Source organism: Dermacentor albipictus, chromosome 6 (assembly GCF_038994185.2).
Source record: "Dermacentor albipictus isolate Rhodes 1998 colony chromosome 6, USDA_Dalb.pri_finalv2, whole genome shotgun sequence".
NCBI classification, from domain to species: Eukaryota; Metazoa; Arthropoda; class Arachnida; order Ixodida; family Ixodidae; genus Dermacentor; species Dermacentor albipictus.
In genome coordinates, this window is record NC_091826.1 from 116,708,269 (window position 1) to 116,728,792 (window position 20,524).

Sequence of the window (20,524 nt, forward strand, 5' to 3'; positions counted from 1 at the left end):
ATTAGGTGCTTTGTTGTAATAATGAATCGTCAATACAATTGCAGTCTGGGGTGCATATGGAACACGTTCGCGGAAATGTCCTACGCCTCGCTCTAGTTCTATCTGGAAAAAGTTTCTTTAAGCAGGCTGAGAGTAATGAACTGCGTTGTTGAAGCCGACAATAAATTATTGTTCGCTGCATGCTATCTTACTCAGTAACCGTAATGACTCCGGGAATACTTGAGCAATTTCAGCGATTGACTCATGGAGCAATAATATTACGGTATACCGATAATTCTTTGAGACTTTTAGTCTATGAAATTATAGTTTTAATCGAGAGACATGGATTCTAGTTTTCGCATAAAATATATCAGCCTTTCATTAGACGGTTAATCCGAGACACCGGGTTCTTCGACACCTGGTGACACACACAGTGGACCTCATAGGATGCTCAGGCGGAACAATCGCCGGCTATGTATGCCAGGCTAGCCCCACCGGCTCCTATACTACCACCAGCAGCAGCACACACGCATCAAAATGGGTAATTTTCCCTTGAAGTTGTTTTGAAGTTGCAGTTATTTCAAGGAAACTTTCGCCCGACGGACGATGCATTGACACGAATAGCCAAATCTAGCGTTGCTGTAAAAGTCATTGGGCTATGTTTATGCGGGTGCGGCATGTTGCACGACGTCGCACTCTTGGCAACTCCTGCTCTACAGGAGGAAGAGTGCCCTCGCAGCTACCAGGCCTCTGAGAGCGCTAGGATCATCAGCACCGACATTGGTGTAGGAGGCCTCGCACTAGAAACTAGGAAGGTTAGCCAGCAAATATACGGCTGGTATACTAAGCAACACAGTAACAAAGAACGCTAAAGTCAGAGAGGCTATGGTACTCTAATCGCTGGGGGCAGAGAAGAAAAGCAGGCTATGAGTACATACATAAGACGTAAGAGTGGGAGAGAGAGATTAGCTCTGGATATTGTTCAGCAGGTTAGTGGCACAAGACCAAGCCTAAACGGCACTCATTAGCCCTTCGTCTCTGGCGGCGACCTCGGCCAGCTGGATGTCCCAAAGATGGTCCTCCGGGGACGAGCTGACTAGTGTTATACAAGTTACATCTGTGCGAACGCTCGCGTGGGCAGTAGCGCCTCTAAGCCGCCGGGTGATGACACGTTTTGATTTGAGTTTGAACGAGGCTCCAGGCCACCGGTTGATGCTTAGTAAGCGTTTGGTACGCTGGGCGGTTCAGGACCCTTCCAAATAATTGAGTCGTGATTTCTGTGTAGTTATCCATGCGATCCCCTTTCGACTCTAGTGGGGCTGCTGTCTGGCTCGTCGTCCAACTCCACAAGCTGCGGTGCCAGCCGTCTCGCTTCCGGAGAGACGGGTGTGCGCCGGGCGCTCCCTCATGAACGGTGGCTTTGGTGTAGCTGATTACGTATTCGGCTTGTATGGAAGCTATTGAAAATGAAATATCCGGTCCCTGTGCTATGCTACTTCGTCGTTGTCGGTGCGAATCGAGCCGTGTACTTTGCGGTAACCATATACATGTACTGCCACTGTATTACTATATATGTGATGCCGTGGGCTATGTGCTCTGCCGCGTCAACGTAGGCCACCTGCTGACTCTTGAAATATTTTCTACATAGCTTCAGCAGGTTATTGCCGTATTTGCTTGTGTTTAGGATGCATGTTCCTAGGTATAAGGGGTATTCTTAGATGCGTAACGATGTCGTGCGAAAAGTTACCTTTGTGCCGTACTGTGATGCGTAGATTATGCCGAGTTTTTGAGCATGTTTCTGCCATTAGAGCTTTATGTAAGTCTTGTGTTCTGCTATCTTTCCAGTTTCTAAGAGTTCTTCGAGTGTGTTGGGCATATGTAGGGCTAAGAGTATGCCATGTCCTGTGCGTATGGGAAGTCCTGTAGGTTGCTGTTAGACCGCCGATTTGGTGCGTTCGATATTGACCTTCTCTAAGACTTGGAGCTTTACGTGGAGGTTTACGTACACTGTGCGCCTAATAAGGAATGCCTTTATGGTACGTTCCACGTTGTCCTCCTTTGTGCTGGAGTGACGACTGCCTATCCTCTGGCTGTGCTTCGTTGTTTGTTTGGCACAGTTTTCTAGTATATTGATGGTTTCTCAGATACATCCGCTTTCCGGTGTGTGAGGTCCTAGGAGTCTGATACTCTCGACAACAGGTATTTGGCTGCCATCTGTCTGCGTTAAGTGTAACGTTTGATTTGTACGTGGAACTCTTGTAGGCCTAACGCGTCGGGTGGCAGAGCAGCAACCTTGATTTGTGCGTTGAACTTCGCTGTCCTCTACTCATCGCATACCTGTTAACCTTAGGTAAGGCTGCTTGTAGAGTTTCCAGTAGAGAAAAAGAGAGAGATATGCGGGATGGGAAAAGCAGGGAGGTTAAGAGGAAGATAATCTTGTTTCTAACTAGCTCTAGGGGAAGGGCAAGTAGAAATGAAAGAGGGAAAAACAGCGGAGAGAAAAAGGAACGTTTCTTGTACAGTGTGATATTATCAACGCACGGGATATGCTGCGAACCTTTGATGGCATTTACTTCGGCAAGTAGGCCTAACCTAGCTACATTGAACAAAAAGAAATACCGATCTACGGTGGCGTGTCCCAGCTATCGAATTCTGAGTCTTTTGTTCTGAGGTCGCCGTTCGTGATTTGCACAATGTGGACCGAGACAAAGTTCTAAACATACACGTAGGCTCGTTGACGCATTCCTAAACGTTGTTGATTCTTCGAAATAGCATAGTGTTGGATGTTGTCAAAAGTCTTCATTAGATTCACCCAAAGGATAGTTTCGGTATCTGGTGTGTGAGATCCCACGTCTATTGTTTGGTGTTCAAGTTGTAGCATAATCTCTTGTGTGGACAGTTTAGACCCAAACCGAAACATATTTCTGTTTGTATTTCTTTCATCAAGTCTCATCTGGCGCCTTAGTGAGAGATATATTGGTCAGATTATGTCTCTGCGTGGTATTGCTATTCTGCGGGTTCAGAAGATATCCCAGAAGGTTCCACTTTGTAGCCAGAGCAACCTTTCATACAGGCACGTATTGCAATGTCTTAATTCTAGACGGGGAGTTTGCAAGGGGAATCTAGTTGGAAGAAATTATCTGTATGATGGCACTATCGATTCTTAGTTGGCGAATTTCGCGGATAAACGCATTGTCGTTTCGGTTACTTTGGAACGTCAGTGCATTTTTACTGCATGCTTGGCAGCACATATCTCGTAAGCGGTGTCATCAACACAATCCTTTTCAAGGAGATGTGCCTTTGTGGGGATTTGGGAAATTCCATGTGCGAATGTGCGGGCGCATTCACCTGTTCTGCCGTCCCTACGCCTGACACCTTTTCACTCCGAACCTGACGTCAGCGGCGGCGCTCCAATGGTTTGCGGTCTAGGTAGGACATTAGGCAGTATTATAGCAAGAGCTTGGTGGCGCAACCCACCGCCCCGTTCCAAAGGGGATTCTCATAACATTCATTCATCCATCCATCGGTGAGGGCGGGGCTACGACTTCACGAGGCGGGCCCTGGCGGCTACTCTCGTGGCGGTAGCGTGTCCCTTTTCCCTCGGCACTGCGCCGGTTACGTGCATGCTTCTTCTCGCAGTCCGACACCTTTATGACTTGGACTTAAGCTCACGCACGGTGTCTTTGCCCGTGCGGGGAGTGCGTACCTCGTGTCGATCCTGTCCGGATGCTAAGCCGAAGAACGGGTGCCTAGTGCTAGCGCGAGGTCGTACCACGCCGAGCCCCACTCATCGGAGACCCAAGCCGAAGGAGATTGCCCGAACTCTTGCGAATTGGCTCGTTGGTTACCGCGAGAGGAAGTAGCATACCTGGCGGGACTTTTCCCATCGGCGTGTTCCGGGTACAGGCTGTGCTCTCGCAGCGACATGCTGTAGGCGCCCCTGACTGTATTTTTTGTCCTTGGCGCAGGAACCCTTAGGTTCCGCGCCAGCCCAGGACGGACCGTTTGTCCAGTGTCCGGTGACGGCGGACACAATAAATGATATGGGTTACTCAGGGCAATACTGCGTTCTTGCGTGCGTCGCTCGGTAGTGCCTTGCGGCCTGAACTTGCTGAGGGCTTACGCTGCCCTGTGGCTCGCTAAGCTAGAACCCGTGGTGGTCCGTATTCCTGTGAAATCCGAAGACCTCACACCTTGTTGTCTAACTCGCTAGATCTTATAACTTCCAATATGTGCCGCAACCAGTTAAAAACTTCATTAGCGAATTTTTGGTAATTAGTTGATAATGCATTTCCATTTCGTGGGCATGTATAGCCCGCTTCTTCGGGGACACTAGCTTATGAAAAGAATTGTGCTATCCGATATAGGCACCCTTTATATCTTGCCTACCGAAGCGTCGGTACGGACCACTACACCCACAGCGACAGCGATGGCGAAATATTAGCCAGGAGTGTCCGTGTACTTGCTATGACATTAAGAATACAAGAATAATATATTAATGAGCTCAAGACACTGAAACAAAAGCCAAAAGCACACAACTTGTTGAGGTCTGTAGGCTGTTTCGCTATAGTTTGTTCGAGGTATAATCATTGTACTCAGTGCAAGAACGGTCGAGCAAAGAGTGGACATGCGAGCCGGACAGGAGAGGAATGGAAGAGCCGCATTGGTCCTGTCTCCCTAGCATGTTTTTGCACAACAATTCTTCCAGTCAGCCACAGTGAACTTCTGGTGTCACACCACTGGTGACACTGCATATTGGCAGTAACACTGAAAGCGTATTGGAGTGCCTGGAACACTAAGTCATACCGCGTGTCTACACAGATAACACAAGGGCTATCACGTACGCTTATTTGGAGCCTCCGTAATTACACATAAGCATGACCACAGAAATCACAATGTGCCCGTGGCATGAGGTAAAACAAAAATGAAAAAAAAAGTTGAAAGAACTGTGCGGGGCACACATATGAAAATAAGGTAATGTCACTTCATCAAACAGTGGCCGGCAACCGCACCAAGCAGAGGAGGGAATTCTTGAGATACCAGTTTTTGATCAAGCATTGTATTCGTAGAACAAAAAAAAATGGACTTACAAGAGAAATAAGAAAAGCGGAAGAACATTTTATGCGGTATAAATACTACATCAGTGAGGCTTCGGTGCGGTTGTGAAAAAGTAGGGTAAGATTTTTTATCGAGAAATCACACGTGCCGCGGGATGTTTCTTTTTTTTCCTGTGTATTGAATTTTTTCGTACCGGGATTCTGTTGTCTTTCCTGTATTTTTGGCGCAAAGGGCGTTAACACCTAATGACAGGCGAGTAAAGTTAAATTCCAAGTTCAGCGTTGTGTGGGTCTGTTCTGCCGCTCGTGTCCAATTTCGCCGGGATAACATCGGTTAAGGTCATACCACCACCCTTTTCAAAGGCAACGCCAGACACACACAGCCCAGGGGAAAAAAAATGCTACGCATACGTGTGGTTATTATACCATAGTTCTCTTTTAACGCAGCATGAACCAGAAGTATACGGTTTGCTTGCATTTCGCTATTTCCATCTAGTTATATGGTAGCATCAACCGCTGCAGTGACGCAGTGCTTGTGTCGTCTCGCTTCCGAGCCCGTGGTCGTGGTTTCGATTCCCGGCAACGGGGACCGCGTTTCGGTGGAGACTAAATGCAGAAACACTCATCTACTTAGGTCGAGGTGCACGTTTAAGACCTCTAGGTGGCCAAATAAGAATACAGACTCCTCCGCTGCCGTATCTCTCGTAGCCTCACACAAACTTCGGGGCGCTAAACCTCATGAATGGACTAGATGATGGGGGCTTTAAGAAGTCGGAATGGTTTCAAATTTCCGATTGATAAAAGCTTAGGGTTGACGTCACGTTAGTTGTCATGATGACACTAACGCGCTCACGGCGGCATCGCTTTTCGAAATCTCGATTCCTGTGCGTGATGCACCCACTGGTGGCTCAACATGGAGTTTCGCTGATTTGGAACTTCCTTGATGTGCAGAGACATGCCACCACGAGGCGTCGAATCAGAATCTAGAATTTTTGCAGTCTGTCGAATTTTAGCCAAAGATGACGCTTGCGCTCAATAGGAACTAAGCCAGACACAGTCGCAGAGGAATAACGATTGCCGTTGCCCATCCGCGGGCTGTGGGCTACGTCGCAGGGGATGTTTTATTTAGAAGTAATGCGTATGTCTTTGGTCATGTTTCCACTACTTATCGAAGAAAAATTTGTAGCCTAGTAGTGTAGAAACATTGACAGATGGCCGCCATTGTTTGTACTAGATGATCGTACTATGTCAAAAAGTGTGGTAATTCTCCCGAAAATGATGCTAATTCCTGGCCTAACAAATATGATGCGAGCACCGAGCTTTGTGTCTATCGAAAATTAAGGCGTTGACAATATGTAGCTGTCATGCGAAGTCTAGCGGTGCAGCACGTTTCACACGTGGCCCAGCACTGCAGCTGAGCGTCGAAGGATCCAGCAATTGTTAGCGTCGATTCTAATTTCAGACCTAAGACATAACCAAAACATGCAAGCCTGTTACACTCTTGACGTTCTTTTCAGCAAGGCACACCACTCACCAAGAGAAATGTGAACATATTCACCATTTACAAGAAATACTCTGTTTGAAGGTTATTTTGTGATCGCACTTACAGCTTGCAGGATAAAAAATAGAGAAGACAGAAGTCCAGCGTATAAATGTGGGACTTTTTCACGCGCATACATTAACGAATGATGGGAAAATAAAATGGCCTTCTTTAGTGATCTACTGTTCTGGACATAATGTTTTTTTTGCCAATGCAAGTCACAGTGGCTGGTTTACTGTAAGACGCAGCACGATACTTTCACAAGTGAGCACTAGTGGGCCGGTATCAGCACATTGCTATTCATGGTGGCATGGTAGCACTGCTGTGGAGCCGAGTTTCCAATGACGCTTCGAGCACGCTATGTCACTCACCCGCCGTAGCGACTCTGGCAATGCTTGCGCACTTTTGTCAAATGCTGCGATAGAAATTTCAGCGAATGGCTCAAGGAGCAAAAGCAAGGGGTGATTTCTGTCACAACCTGTGTTCTTTAGTGTAAGGGCGTATTCCTGTTATCGAGAAACTTATAATTCGCCTAAAATATATCAACCTTCCATAAGACGGTGAACATGTAGAGCCGCATAAACAACAAAACGGACTAATATATATCAATATATATATATATATATATATATATATATATATATATATATATATATATATATATATATATATATATATATGTATATACACTATCTGTGTTTGTGTGTGCCTTTATATTGTTACGTAAGAAGACGCAAATGAAAAGCTATATACAAGTATATTTACAACGTAATACGCCGCACTTGGCCAAGAGGCAACAGCCCGCGCTAGCCTCCAATCGTTTTCGTCGTCTTCTTCCTCCTCAGCTCTTCGTCAGTGGGAAGATACCCCGTAGCACTACCCCCGGCGGCAAAAGCGCCGTCCCGGAGCGACTAAAGGCTGGACTCTGAAGCAGTGTAGTAGCTCTTGAGCCTACTGACGTGCACGACATCACTAGACGCCAGAGTAGATGACGAGGTTGAGCTCACAGGAGGAATTTCATAAGTCACAGGCGTCACCTGGCGCAGCACGCGGTAGGGTCCTGTGTATCGCGAAAGGAGCTTTTGTGAAAGTCCGACGTGACGAGAGGGCGACCACAAGAGCACGAGCGCACCAGGCGAAAACTGTACGTCACGGTGGCGGGCGTTGTACTGACGCTGCTGAGTGGTTTGCGAGTCCGTCAGTCGAGCACGGGCAAGCTGGCGTGCATGGTCGGCGAGAGCGATGGCGTCGCGCGCATACTCGCTTGTTGAGATCGAAGTAGGAGGAAGTGCCGTGTCAAGGGGCAAGGTCGGTTCGCGACCGTAGAGCAGATAAAAGGGAGAAAATCCGGCGGTGTCGTGCCGGGAAGAATTATAAGCGAATGTGACGTAAGGAAGGGCAATGTCCCAGTCGCGGTGGTCCTGGGAAACGTACTTTGACAGCATATCGGTGAGAGTACGGTTTAACCGCTCTGTCAGGCCATTGGTTTGAGGATGGTATGAGGTAGTCAGCTTGTGTTGAGTGGAGCAGGAACGTACAATGTCGGCGATAACTTTCGAGAGGAAGTTACGACCACGGTCAGTGAGCAGCTGTCGCGGGGCGCCATGAAGTAATATAATGTCCCGCAAGAGAAAGTCCGCGACGTCAGTGGCACAACTGGTAGGGAGAGCCCGCGTGATAGCGTATCGGGTGGCGTAGTCAGTTGCGACGGCTACCCATTTGTTCCCAGAGGATGACGTGCGAAAGGGACGGAGGAGGTCTAATCCAACACGAAAGAATGGTTCCACAGGGACAGTGATCGGCTGGAGATGACCGGCAGGTAGCACCTGAGGTGTTTTCCAACGCTGGCAGGTATCACAGGCAGCAACATAGTGTCGGACAGAGCGAGCGAGACGAGGCCAATAGAAGCGGCGGCGGACGCGGTCGTACGTGCGGGTTACGCCAAGATGTCTTGCAGTAGGTGCGTCATGCATCTCAAAGAGCACAGTCTGTCGTAGATGTTTTGGCACGACAAGAAGAAGATCAGATCCGTCAGGGAGGAAGTTCCTTCGGTACAGAATGCCGCCCTGGAGGACATATCGGCGAACGGATGCGTCGGTAGGTGTAGAGCGCAGACGCTCGATGAGTACTCGCAGCGATAGGTCTCGGTACTGCTCATCGGCGATGTTAACGAAGGCAGACACAGAGAAAATGCCGTCGGCAGTACTACTGTCGGCGTCGTCAGGCTCGTCTACCGGGTAGCGAGACAGGCAGTCAGCGTCCTTGTGTAGTCGACCAGATTTGTAGGTGACAGAGAACGAATATTCTTGGAGGCGTAGGGCCCAGCGACCAAGTCTTCCTGAAGGGTCTTTCAATGAGCATAACCAACAAAGCGCGTGATGGTCTGTGATAACGGAAAAGGGTCGGCCATATAAGTATGGGCGGAACTTCGCAACCGCCCAAACTAGGGCCAGACACTCACGCTCAGTGATGGAATAGTTGCGCTCCGCGGGTGAGAGGAGCCTGCTGGCGTAAGCGATAACACGGTCGTTGCCGCGCTGGCGTTGTGCCAGTACTGCGCCAATTCCGTGACCGCTGGCATCAGTACGAACTTCGGTAGGCGCAGGCGGATCGAAATGGGCCAGAACGGGAGGCGTTGTGAGAACGGCGATTAGATGCGAGAATGCAGAGGCCTCGTTAACGCCCCACTGGAAAGGGGCGTCTTTTTTCAAAAGCTCGGTTAGTGGTCGTGCTATGGCCGCGAAATTTTTCACGAAACGGCGGAAGTAGGAACAAAGGCCGATGAAGCTGCGCACATCCTTGACACACTTCGGAACAGGAAAGTGCGTAACAGCATGGATCTTGCCTGGGTCCGGTTGCACTACGTTCGCGTCAACGAGATGCCCAAGGACGGTAATCTGGCGACGGCCGAATTGGCACTTCGGTGCGTTGAGTTGCAGACCGGCTCGCCGAAAAACGTCCAGGACTGCCGAGAGGCGCTCGAGGTGCGTAGCGAACGTTGGGGAGAATACTATGACGTCGTCCAAGTAGCACAGGCATGTGGACCATTTGAAACCGTGAAGAAGGGAGTCCATCATGCGTTCAAAAGTGGCAGGAGCGTTACATAGACCAAACGGCATTACTTTGAATTGATAAAGACCGTCCGGAGTTACAAAAGCAGTCTTCTCGCGGTCGAGATCTTCCACAGCAATCTGCCAGTAGCCGGAGCGGAGGTCAATAGAAGAGAAGTAGCGAGCACCATGGAGGCAGTCAAGGGCGTCATCGATCCGAGGTAGGGGATACACGTCCTTTTTGATAACCCTGTTAAGGTGCCGATAATCCACGCAAAAGCGCCATGAACCATCCTTCTTTTTTACCAGTACAACCGGTGACGCCCATGGACTACATGAAGGTTCTATGATGTTATTGGCAAGCATTTTGCGAACTTCAGCGTGAATAACTTGACGCTCAACCGGTGACACTCGATACGGACGGCGATGAATAGGAGGGGCATCACCGGTATTAATGCGATGTTTAACAGTTGTAGTTTGGGCCAAAGGACGATCGTTAAATTCAAAAATATCGTTGTAGGAAAGCAGAACGCGGTAGAGCTCACGAGCGTGCTCGGACGGCATGTCGGGCGCAATCATTTTCTGTAAGTCGGCGATGGTGCAAGGTGTCGACTGAGATGGTAGAAGAGGATCGGCTGAATTGCTGTCTACCTCAATAGATGCTATTGAGTGATCTTCGAATGAGCAAAGCTGGGCCAGAGACATCCCGCGGGGCAGCACTTGTGTCGTCAAGCCAAAATTGACCACTGGCAGGCAGACGCAATTAGCCGTATTAGATAAAACGGTATGAGGTACCGTGATCCCGTGTGTAAGGAGGACGTCTTGTATAGGAGCCGCGATATAGTGACCGTCGGGCACTGGTGGGGATGACACTAGGTCAACGTAAGTCAGTGCCGTAGGTGGCAAGCGAACAAAGTCGACGGAACTGAGGCGACTGGGGTGTGGTTCAGCGGGATCCAGAACAGGCAGGTCAAGGCGGAGAGTACTGGCGGAACAATCAATGAGAGCAGAATATGCGGAGAGGAAGTCTAAGCCGAGGATGATGTCGTGGGGACAGTGGGCGATGACTGTGAATAGCACGACTGTTGAGCGATCGGCGAAGGAGACGCGGGCGGCACACATACCAATTACGGGGGCGGTGCCGCCATCGGCGACACGGACAACAAGCGTCGTGGCGGGCGTGATTATTTTTTTCAGGCGGGTACGAAAGTCCGCGCTCATTACCGACAAATGCGCCCCAGTGTCTATAAGAGCAGATACAGGAACACCGTCGACTTGCACGTCAAGAAGGTTCAGATGAGTGGGCAACGTCAGTGGAGGATTTGGCGGCGTAGGGAGCAATGCAGCGTCACCTCGAGGCGCTGCATCATTCACTTTTCCGGCTGGGAGCGGCGTCCGAAGGGAGTCGGCGAAAAGGAGCGACGGGGCTGGGGAGAGCGAGATTGTCGTCCTTGGGGCGAAGGTGAACGAGAATAGGGGCGGTTCGGCGCAGGAGAGTCAGTGGCGGCATTATCGGAGCGTGCGGCATAAGGACGAGAAGGGCCACTCGAGGGGCGAGAATAGGCAGTATAAGCAGACCGGGTCGGGGAAGTCCAGCGACTTCGACAGTGCCGAGAAATGTGCCCGATGCGACGGCAGTGAAAACAAATGGGCTTGTCGTCAGCAGTGCGCCATTCAGCTGGGTTGCGGAAACGTGGTGGGTAAGACGATGCGGGACGGGGCGGAATCGAAGAAGCCGGATGGGTATCAGGGTGATGGGCCGAGCAGATGGTGTGAAGGCCCATGTTTTCGAACTCCTGGCGGACAACTGCCTGGATCAGGGAAACCGTGACTGCCGGTGCGTTGGTGGGGCTGGAGTCGAAGGCAGCCGGATAGGCGGCCTCAAGCTCACGCCGAACCATCTTGGTAATATCGCCGGTGTTGTTGGGGCGAGGAGCGTCGGCACAGGAAGAAGTCGCTGGGGTGTTGGGCAGACGGGCAAACTGCTGATCGATACGTCTGCTTTTAGCGAGTTCCAGGCGGCGGCACTCTTTGATAACAGCATCCACCGTCGCGACGTTGTAGAATACGAGCAAGTTGAAGGCGTCATCGGCAATGCCTTTGAGGATGTGGGATACCTTGTCTGACTCAGGCATGTGTGCATCAACTTTGCGGCACAGAGCCAGGACGTCCTGAATGCACGTGACATCGGGCTCTGTTGACGTCTGCACACGGCCGGAAAGCGCCTTCTGCGCGGCAAGTTTGTGACTGTAGGGGTTGCCGAACAAGTCTCGGAGCTTTTGCTTGAACGAATCCCAACTGGTGAGCTCCTCTTCGTGCGTCCGAAACCAAACTCGAGGTGTGCCACCGAGGTAAAAGACTACGTTGGCGAGCATGATAGCAGGGTCCCACCGGTTATTGCGGCTGACGTGTTCGTACAGGCTGATCCAGTCGTCGACGTCGTCCCCATCTTTGCCCGAGAATACGCCAGGATCACGAGGAGCAGGGAGAGAGATGTAGGTCGTCGAAGTGGCAGGAGGGGTCGGAGGCGGCTGAGTCGAATTGTCATCGCCGGGAGCCATGAAGCTAGGCTCGACGTACCGTCCACTGCGAAGCTCCGTGACGAGGTACAGGGAACGTCCACCTCCACCAGATATGTTACGTAAGAAGACGCAAATGAAAAGCTATATACAAGTATATTTACAACGTAATACGCCGCACTTGGCCAAGAGGCAACAGACCGCGCTAGCCTCCAATCGTTGTCGTCGTCTTCTTCCTGCTCAGCTCTTCGTCAGTGGGAACATACCCCGTAGCAATATGTTTGGGACTGTATACAATTTTCTTATTTTTTTCATTGTCTCCATTATTGTTGTACTGAATCATGTGTCGCTGATTTTCCACCCTACGAAATTTCCAACCATGTAATCTAGCATTTATAAATAAATAAAAACATAGATAATAAATAAATAAATATGTGCCCACAATCGAGATCAGCAAAAGGCAGTTGGAGGTGTGTTGGCTATAAATGAGGGAGACTGCAAACAATGGTTGCACACAAAAACGATATTTTCGGTAATGGATCAGAAGATTTGATGCTGCGTATGTTTGTCTTATTATCGAAACACGATGGTTGAGATGAACGGGAAAGCAAGAAAAACAGAGATTGTCTTTGAAATGGACTCTTTTTAAGCACCACAAACACTTTATGTTTTGGCAAATAAGTTCGGCGGAAGCCCTCAAGGTAGAGCAAAGTAAACTAAAAGAATATCACGGATTGCAATTTGCGAGATTCAGATTCGCATAGGTCACCGCCAACGGCACCGCCGACATAAACACGTAGGGCTTTCATCATAATAAAGCGTGGCTTTTTATTGTATAGATGGGACGAAAGCCGAAAACCTAGATGATATTATGTTTCGTCGTGCCAAAGTGCGATTGCGTGTTTTTTGCGAATACTGCTCGTGAACCCACCGCGGCGCTATGCTTAGTTAGCTCCGCAGCAAAGCGGTGGCGAGGTAAACTAGAATGTATATAAAACCTACTTGTGCACTCTAGCCAGGGAAGCATTCTGCCTTCCACAGCTGGCATGAGCCGTGTGAACACCGCACACAGGCTTTCTCGCTCAGAAACGTGCTGACAACAGCGGACAGAAAACGGCAAGTGAATTGAAAAACGCTGACAAACGCGGATGCTTTCGCGACGTTCGTCTCGATGCATCGCATCGATGCATCGTTCGTCTCGCATCGATGCTCGATACTTAGAACACCATACTCTCCTCAGCACACCAGCGTTATGAGATGCCCGGCAGCCGCAGGATAGTTGTTCATGCTGAGAAGAAGCAGTCGTTAAGCATTCTGCGCCAAGCGAATATGTCATTCCCGCTTTTGTTGGAATACGGTGATAGCAGCTGCAGTGGAACACCATGCCCTTCTTGTCCTCCATCGCACAAGTTCTTGTTCGCTGCACTGCCGAAAGTGCGAGGCGTGCGCAGACAACATCCTTGCACACAACAGTACAACATCCTTACGCAGCGGAATACAGTTCCGAACGTGTCTCAATATTGGTGGGGTTAGAGAGTTGTCTTTTTGGTCGGTACATGATATGCTAGAGCGATACGTGACATGCTAGGACCCTTGCGTATGCAGGTCGTTCACTGCCAAATCAGCAGCCGCTGAGCAGACGATGCGGCTCAGATGAACATATGTCGATGGGCATGTGGAATTCGTACGGGCTAAGGAGTATTGCAGCTTCTACAGTTCTACAATCTACTTGATAGACTGAGTGAGTACGGATGTCCTTATCGCCGTCATTGCTTCTTAGAAAATGTCTGATTCAACAAACGACGATACGAACACTGAGTCACAATGGCGGCACCATTCAACCAGGGCAGTAACATATACAAAGTATGAAGCATTGCATATACGTCGCATTTAGAAAGAAGTGTCCGAGTCCACACTCACTAGCATGTTATCACAAAGACCCATGGAATCTCACACCTACACAGGAAACGACTGTCAGAATAAACAAAATGATGTTGAATATACACAGTGTACACAATGGTTATGTACAATGATGGTGTGATTTCACATATTCTTGTAGTGATGTAATAAAATGTGTATATATAAAGATGATCATGCATGCGAGAGCACGCACAAATAACGGGCATCTATACACTATGTATATTCATTGAGAACTTTTCGAGGCCTGCCTGCAATAACAAGGATCGTCAAAATTAAGCCATACGCGTCCACGAGCTACCTACAGGAAACAGCACGACCACTGGTGAAGGAACTGCTCTGAGAGAAACGACAGCAGCTCAGGGTGGAGCCTCAACAGAAGTGGAAACAGAGCGTGGCGATGATTTTCCACGTAATTGCCTCGCACCAGTTGAGAAAAATAAGTGAAACTCGGCGTAATATTATAGTCGTCTTACAGGCTTATTGTCTTATAGTTTGTTTCCGGGTAGTTTCGATGACACTGCAGTTACAGCCATTTTCTGAAACCATACTCGCTCCTTATGCGGGGATATATTCACAGCAGGCGGGAATTCTGAAACGTTTACAGCTTCACTGCGAACTAACTAATCACGACATGTAAATGAGACTCTGCGTAGTGATAGAGTTGTCACAGTGGCCACATTCGGCATAATTTTTCCAACATGCCTAAGTTAGACTGAGAGCTACAGAGAATTCTCGAGAAAGTAGAGACGGGAATTTTTTTCTTTTCGATGTGACGCGTAGATGGGCGGACATCGTCCACCGTGAGAGGGTAGTTTTATGGAGCTTCGCTGTAACATGCAAACATCAAATTGCTGTCTGTCTAAACGTATGCAAGGGGTAATAAGGAAGTCCTGCGAGTAAGTTTGCTTCACAATCTATAAGATAATTTGTTACCAGATGTTTAACTATGACAGTTATGACAGTTCAAGATTTTGTAAATGTATAAACTTCAGGTACTGAGTAAATCATTTATAGAGTTCTGAAAGTGTCCGTAGAGATTTCCGAGATTTCATACCACTGTGTAAGCTGTGTAAGCTAAGAAATTTTCTTAAGTAGTCTAAACGGAACGAGGGGAATGGGGGAGATGCGAATTAATGACAATGAGCAAAATGAAAACAAGCTGAAAGCAGGAGCCAACGTTTTGACAAATGGACTTGTCTTCTTCAAGAGAGAAGGAGACAAGTCCATTTATGGAAACGTCGGCTCCCGCTTTCATTCACCTAGTTCTCGTTTTTCTCTTCATCCAAAATGGTCTGTAACTTTTTCGATGCACATTACTGAAGTATTAGAAAGTACAGGAGACTGTTATGACAACTGTTGCGGATAAGATAGATCGAAACAAAAGCAAGTCAGGGCTGACTCAAAACCGATATAGGCGGTAGTGATGGCACCCTTTCGCGACCCATAAAATCGTTCTCCGTGCAAATTTGGCGTTAGTCATTAGTTCAGTCAACCTATTAGGGAACGAAGAGGAGAGCACATCCAGAAAGTGTAAGTTTGATGAACAAAAAGGGAGCACATGACACACTTTTTTTCCAGTATGTTTGATGCTCACTTAAAGGTTGATGAAGAAATTATAACCTTTACGCATCCTTATGCAGCAAGCATCTGCTGCTTGGCGAAGGCTTAAAACCGTCAAGACTTCCTCTCCGCTTTAAATTTATTCAAGATGTACCTCTCTGTCACACCATAGATATCGCACAAATCGCTATTCAAGCATGAAGATAGTTTTGATAAAAGATTAGTCAGTGAGCACTTGTTGTAAGTGTTTGTTAATCCTAGCTTGGGGGGGGGCATAAAAATAATCAAAAACGCGCAATGCGCTACCTCTCTTCGGCTTCTTAAATTCTCCTGTGGGACACTCAATACGTCCTATCGGGGTAATTATGGGTGGCTCGTTTCTAGAAGTAGGCGATTAGAAATATTTGATACTAGATGTGTAAACACAGCCCTCTTATGGTGCCCTAAATACGTTGTGAGCTTACCAAGCTCACAACGCGCTTGTTTTCACCATTGCAAAATAAAAAAAAAACAGCAACAATAAGAATTAAGAAGCAAAGCAAATCCAGGACCCGTCATTTCGATGCGCATCGACGGATTGACTTGGATTAGGGAGCGAGGCACCGGCTGCTGCGTACGGGAACATACAAATAGAAAATTCTTATCGCCAAAAAAAGAACCGTTGCACGAATTGCCAGAAGGCGTCGTAAATTGTGCATTGACGCATATGTCGTATATAAGCGATGTTCGAGTGACTTTTACTGCGAATTGTGACTGATTTCGAAAATGGTTGTTCCGTTCATTTTGTTCTTGTTTTTTTCAGCTTACCCAGACCACATAAAGTCTCCATCATACTGCATAAATTTCAGCATAGCTTGCACACCGGTGCACGTAATACCTGTAAGCAATAGATATTATATGACTAATTATTTGTTTTTGCTTCTTCACCGTAGAAACAATGAAGACAACGGTGAGTATTATATTAAAGAGTTGTCAAGGCTGCTTATGTGGAGGTCGCGGGTGTGATCCCGTTAACTGCGGCCAAAATATGGTCAGGGCTTAATGTCTAAATGTCAGAAGGCTCGTGAACGTAGACTTATTGTTGCATCCTAAAACACCCGGGTGATCCATAATAATCCGTAGACGCCGACTACGGCGCGCCTCATAACAATATTGTAGGTCTGGCAAGTAAATTCCAAAAATTTATTTTTAACCCAGGCAAGAATCAAGAAGAAAGAGAAGTGCGAAGACACCTGATCAGTTCTAAGGAGTTGCAAATGCTAAAGCATCGATGCCTTATTGGACCGCGCTGAGCAGTCCTTCGAATTTTGCACTGCTAGTAGTGTGCCACAGCGGAACGCGCTGTCCGAGCCAGTGGGCAGTAGCAGCCTGAGGTACCAACACCGCCTGCCGCCAACGCAGCGGTGCACTTCCCCTTCACGCAACGCCGGCATGTGTTCCCTTTCATCCACTCTGCCGAAACCTCCTACATATAACAAGGCCTGTGCACTTCGACTTATGACGTCATGCAACCTTGCCCGACTGCCATGGAATCTGATGGGAATGCTCCGGAGTAAGCTGCGGTAATTCTGAAGTTACCACTTTCGGCACGCCGGACTTGGCAGTCGAAGTTTTGGTCCAAGTAGCAGGCGTCACTGAACGGAGTGCACGGGCCAGTTGTCTTGGGGGCGTTGGCTCTATTTCGTCGAGGAGCGCTCCCGCCGACAGTGAGAGGATGGTCACGTGACGTCACGGAGATTCCCTAGCTGTTCCCTCACGCAACACCTGGCGCGCTATCGCGGCCGCGAGGGTTCTTTGCCTTTGGTCTACCACTCTCCTCCCTCGAAGCGCAGCTCGTGACGTGACGTCGAAGCCAACGGATATGCCAACTCAGGCACCGTTTTCTGCTGCAGACGATAGTCACTCAGTTGGCCATTTGACGCTTTCGTATCATAATTACCTATTTTGCCCCGAGGCGAAGCACTGAAAGCGACAGCAGCGGTTAGCGTTGCGTTTGAACTGCCGTGATGGCCTTCTGATATTAACGACGATGTGACGTGGCTCGACGCAACCCGCAAAGCAACTCCTGCCGCGCAGAAGAGACAGCGCCCTGGCAGCCACCAGGCACCTCACAACACTCACGTGTAGGGTGCGTTGACTCAACGGTGACGTCACTTGTGTTGCCAGCCGGTGCATGTGTCGAAGCCCCGCCCCCCCCCTGCCTCATCTTCTCTTCTCATTCTCTTACCGCTGCCTCCTATTTCTTAACGTATCATTTCTTGCTATCTGCTCATTCTGTCGCTAGACGATTGCATGCACTTCCTCAACATTGCACTTCTGTGCGTATTTTGTGTAGTGCTTACTGAATAATTTAAAACGTCAGCGCCCCCTTTTTTGCCTGTCAGTCTACACGTCTGAGAAAGATGAAAAATAAGATGAAACGTCATTATGATCGCCTTTTGACATGCCACATTCGGTAAGCGTTGTAGAAATTGAGATGATAGACACTGCAAAAAAAAAATGAGTCCACATTTAGCGGCTCTAGTAATATACGTTAACATCAAATTCAGTAAGCGATGGCCTTGCACGATACAAACACTGCCTAGAACAAAATATAATTGCTGTTCGTTATAGCCAGAAACATTTACTTTTCTTAAATGATCATCGAATATAGAACGGTGAGTGAACAATCGAAACGGAACAGAGTGCAATTAGAGCGCACTTCCATTTATAAAATATTGTCGTTTAGATATTAGTAAACATTAAAATGGGCCACCATTCATGCCTTTGGGAAAAGATTAGATATGTTTCAGAGGCTTAGTAACGGACGGAGCCATCGGGCTTTATGACCTGGAAACCATCTCTATACACACAGAAGTGCAAAGTGCATGCACTCATCTATCTACAGAATGAGGAGAAAACAAGAGACGATACATTTGGCGGTCAACGTCACAACTTCAGGAAAATGGGCGATCAGCGAGATTTTTCGTTTGTGATAGTTCTACCCGCCCCCTCCTCGATTTTTTTGTTTACTGTAAGCAGGCTAGTGGTGCAGGTCGAGGCATCTCTCCTTTGTGCCTCTCTCACTTTCTATTTACTATAAGCAGGCTAGCGAAGTGTATTTTAGAACGAGCAGATAACGAACAGGGACCGCAAACACACGAAACGTTCGTTTGCTGTTTATGATGCGATTCGGCAGCCGTTCGAATAGTACTTGGGGATTATTCAGCAGCAAGAATCAATACATCTTAGTTTTTGAAAAGGCGCATAAAAATGGAACAAACCAGCAGCATAGTGTAAGAGGTGCTGATACTGAAAATAAAAGAAAGACCAAGGAAACATAGCGTATAAATACAAAATCGTTTACGCGCATACTTCGATATACGATTGCACTTGAACGAAATAGATTTCCTATAGAAGTAAGCTTCGTGAATGACAGTATATTTAAAAGCCGTGAGAACCGTACATATGGTAAAGTTTATTTTGCACTTGTAGCCCCTTCAGCGACTTCACTGTAGAACGAGAAAGGGTACAATCTCAACTATGCATTACTGAAACGCAGCACATATTCGCAAAATACATACGAGAGATACCACAATCTTATTGCTTTGGAGTCACTTTCTCGAGGATGTTCAGTGCAGACTACCTGACTGATCCGCCGTAACGACTCCGGCAATGCTTGAGCATTTTCCTCAAATGCTGCATCGGCGATTTCGGCGAGTTGCCCAAGAAGGATAACTAATAGAAGATTTCCGCCACACTTTGTGACTTTTAGTGTAGAAACATATTCTCTTACCCTTTAGACACGTAATCGAGGTTCTGTTTGAAATATATCAGCCTTTGCTTAGACAGGTATTATGTAGGAGCACACAAACAGCAAAAAGGACAATGTGCCCTCGTCCCTCGTAATCACGCTCCAAATGATGTGTTCAACATTTCTCCCGACCGGAGGAGCATTGAAAGCAACAGAAAAATTGCGCGTTGCGACATATCTCCGTGGGCGACGCTGTAGCTGTATGCAGGTGCGACATGTTAGCACGACATAGCACGCATGGCAACTCCTGCTGCACAGAAGGAAAGGCGCCCTGCCAGCTACCACTATCATGAGCGCCGGCAGTGGCGTAGCAGGCGTCGGACCAAGAATCGGAAAGGTTACCAGGAATTGGAATTGGAATTGGCCAGTATGGTAAGCTACACAGCAACAGAGAACGTTAAACACAAAGTGAGAGTGGCTGTGGAAAGTCTCCTAGCTGGAAGCACTGGTACAGGAACAGGCTATGAATAACTAACTAAGGAAAAAAACTGAAGTCAGGAAAGAAACATTTCATAACTCAAGAATAAGCTCTTTTCAAAGAGAGCCCAGGTTGCCTTAAAACACGAAGTTATAAATCAAGATATACCAAGAAAGAACTGTCACAGCGCGCTAAGGTAGACAGCTTTCTGAATTTTCAGTCGAGAGCTAAATGCTTCTCGAAGTCGCCAAGATTATAGAAAAATACCAGAAAATCGCCAAAAATGCTGGAGCGAGAAGTTGATAAACGGAGGCGTTCTTGCACGTACCATGTACTGCTTCCTGCCACACGCCGGAAAATAACCCCTCCAACTTGTTGTATACTGGAGTTCAGCAATTTGACCTTGAAGTAGTGATTCTGACTAAATCGAAAATTTTGTAAATTGAGTTTGGACTCTTGTTACATGGCAGGTATATCAGGTATATATATCACATATATAGCGCTGTTAAAAGCTGGTGTTTAAGTTCTTTCTAGAATGTATGCTGCCAGCAGCTTTCTGTTCAAAACAAAGGAAGGGAGAGGGACACGTAACACATTTTGAAAAATCTCTTTGTATTTTTGCTTTCTCTCTCTTCTCGGTTCACTGTTCATTCCCCACAATTGACTGTCTTAAACCTTTGTTGGTGAA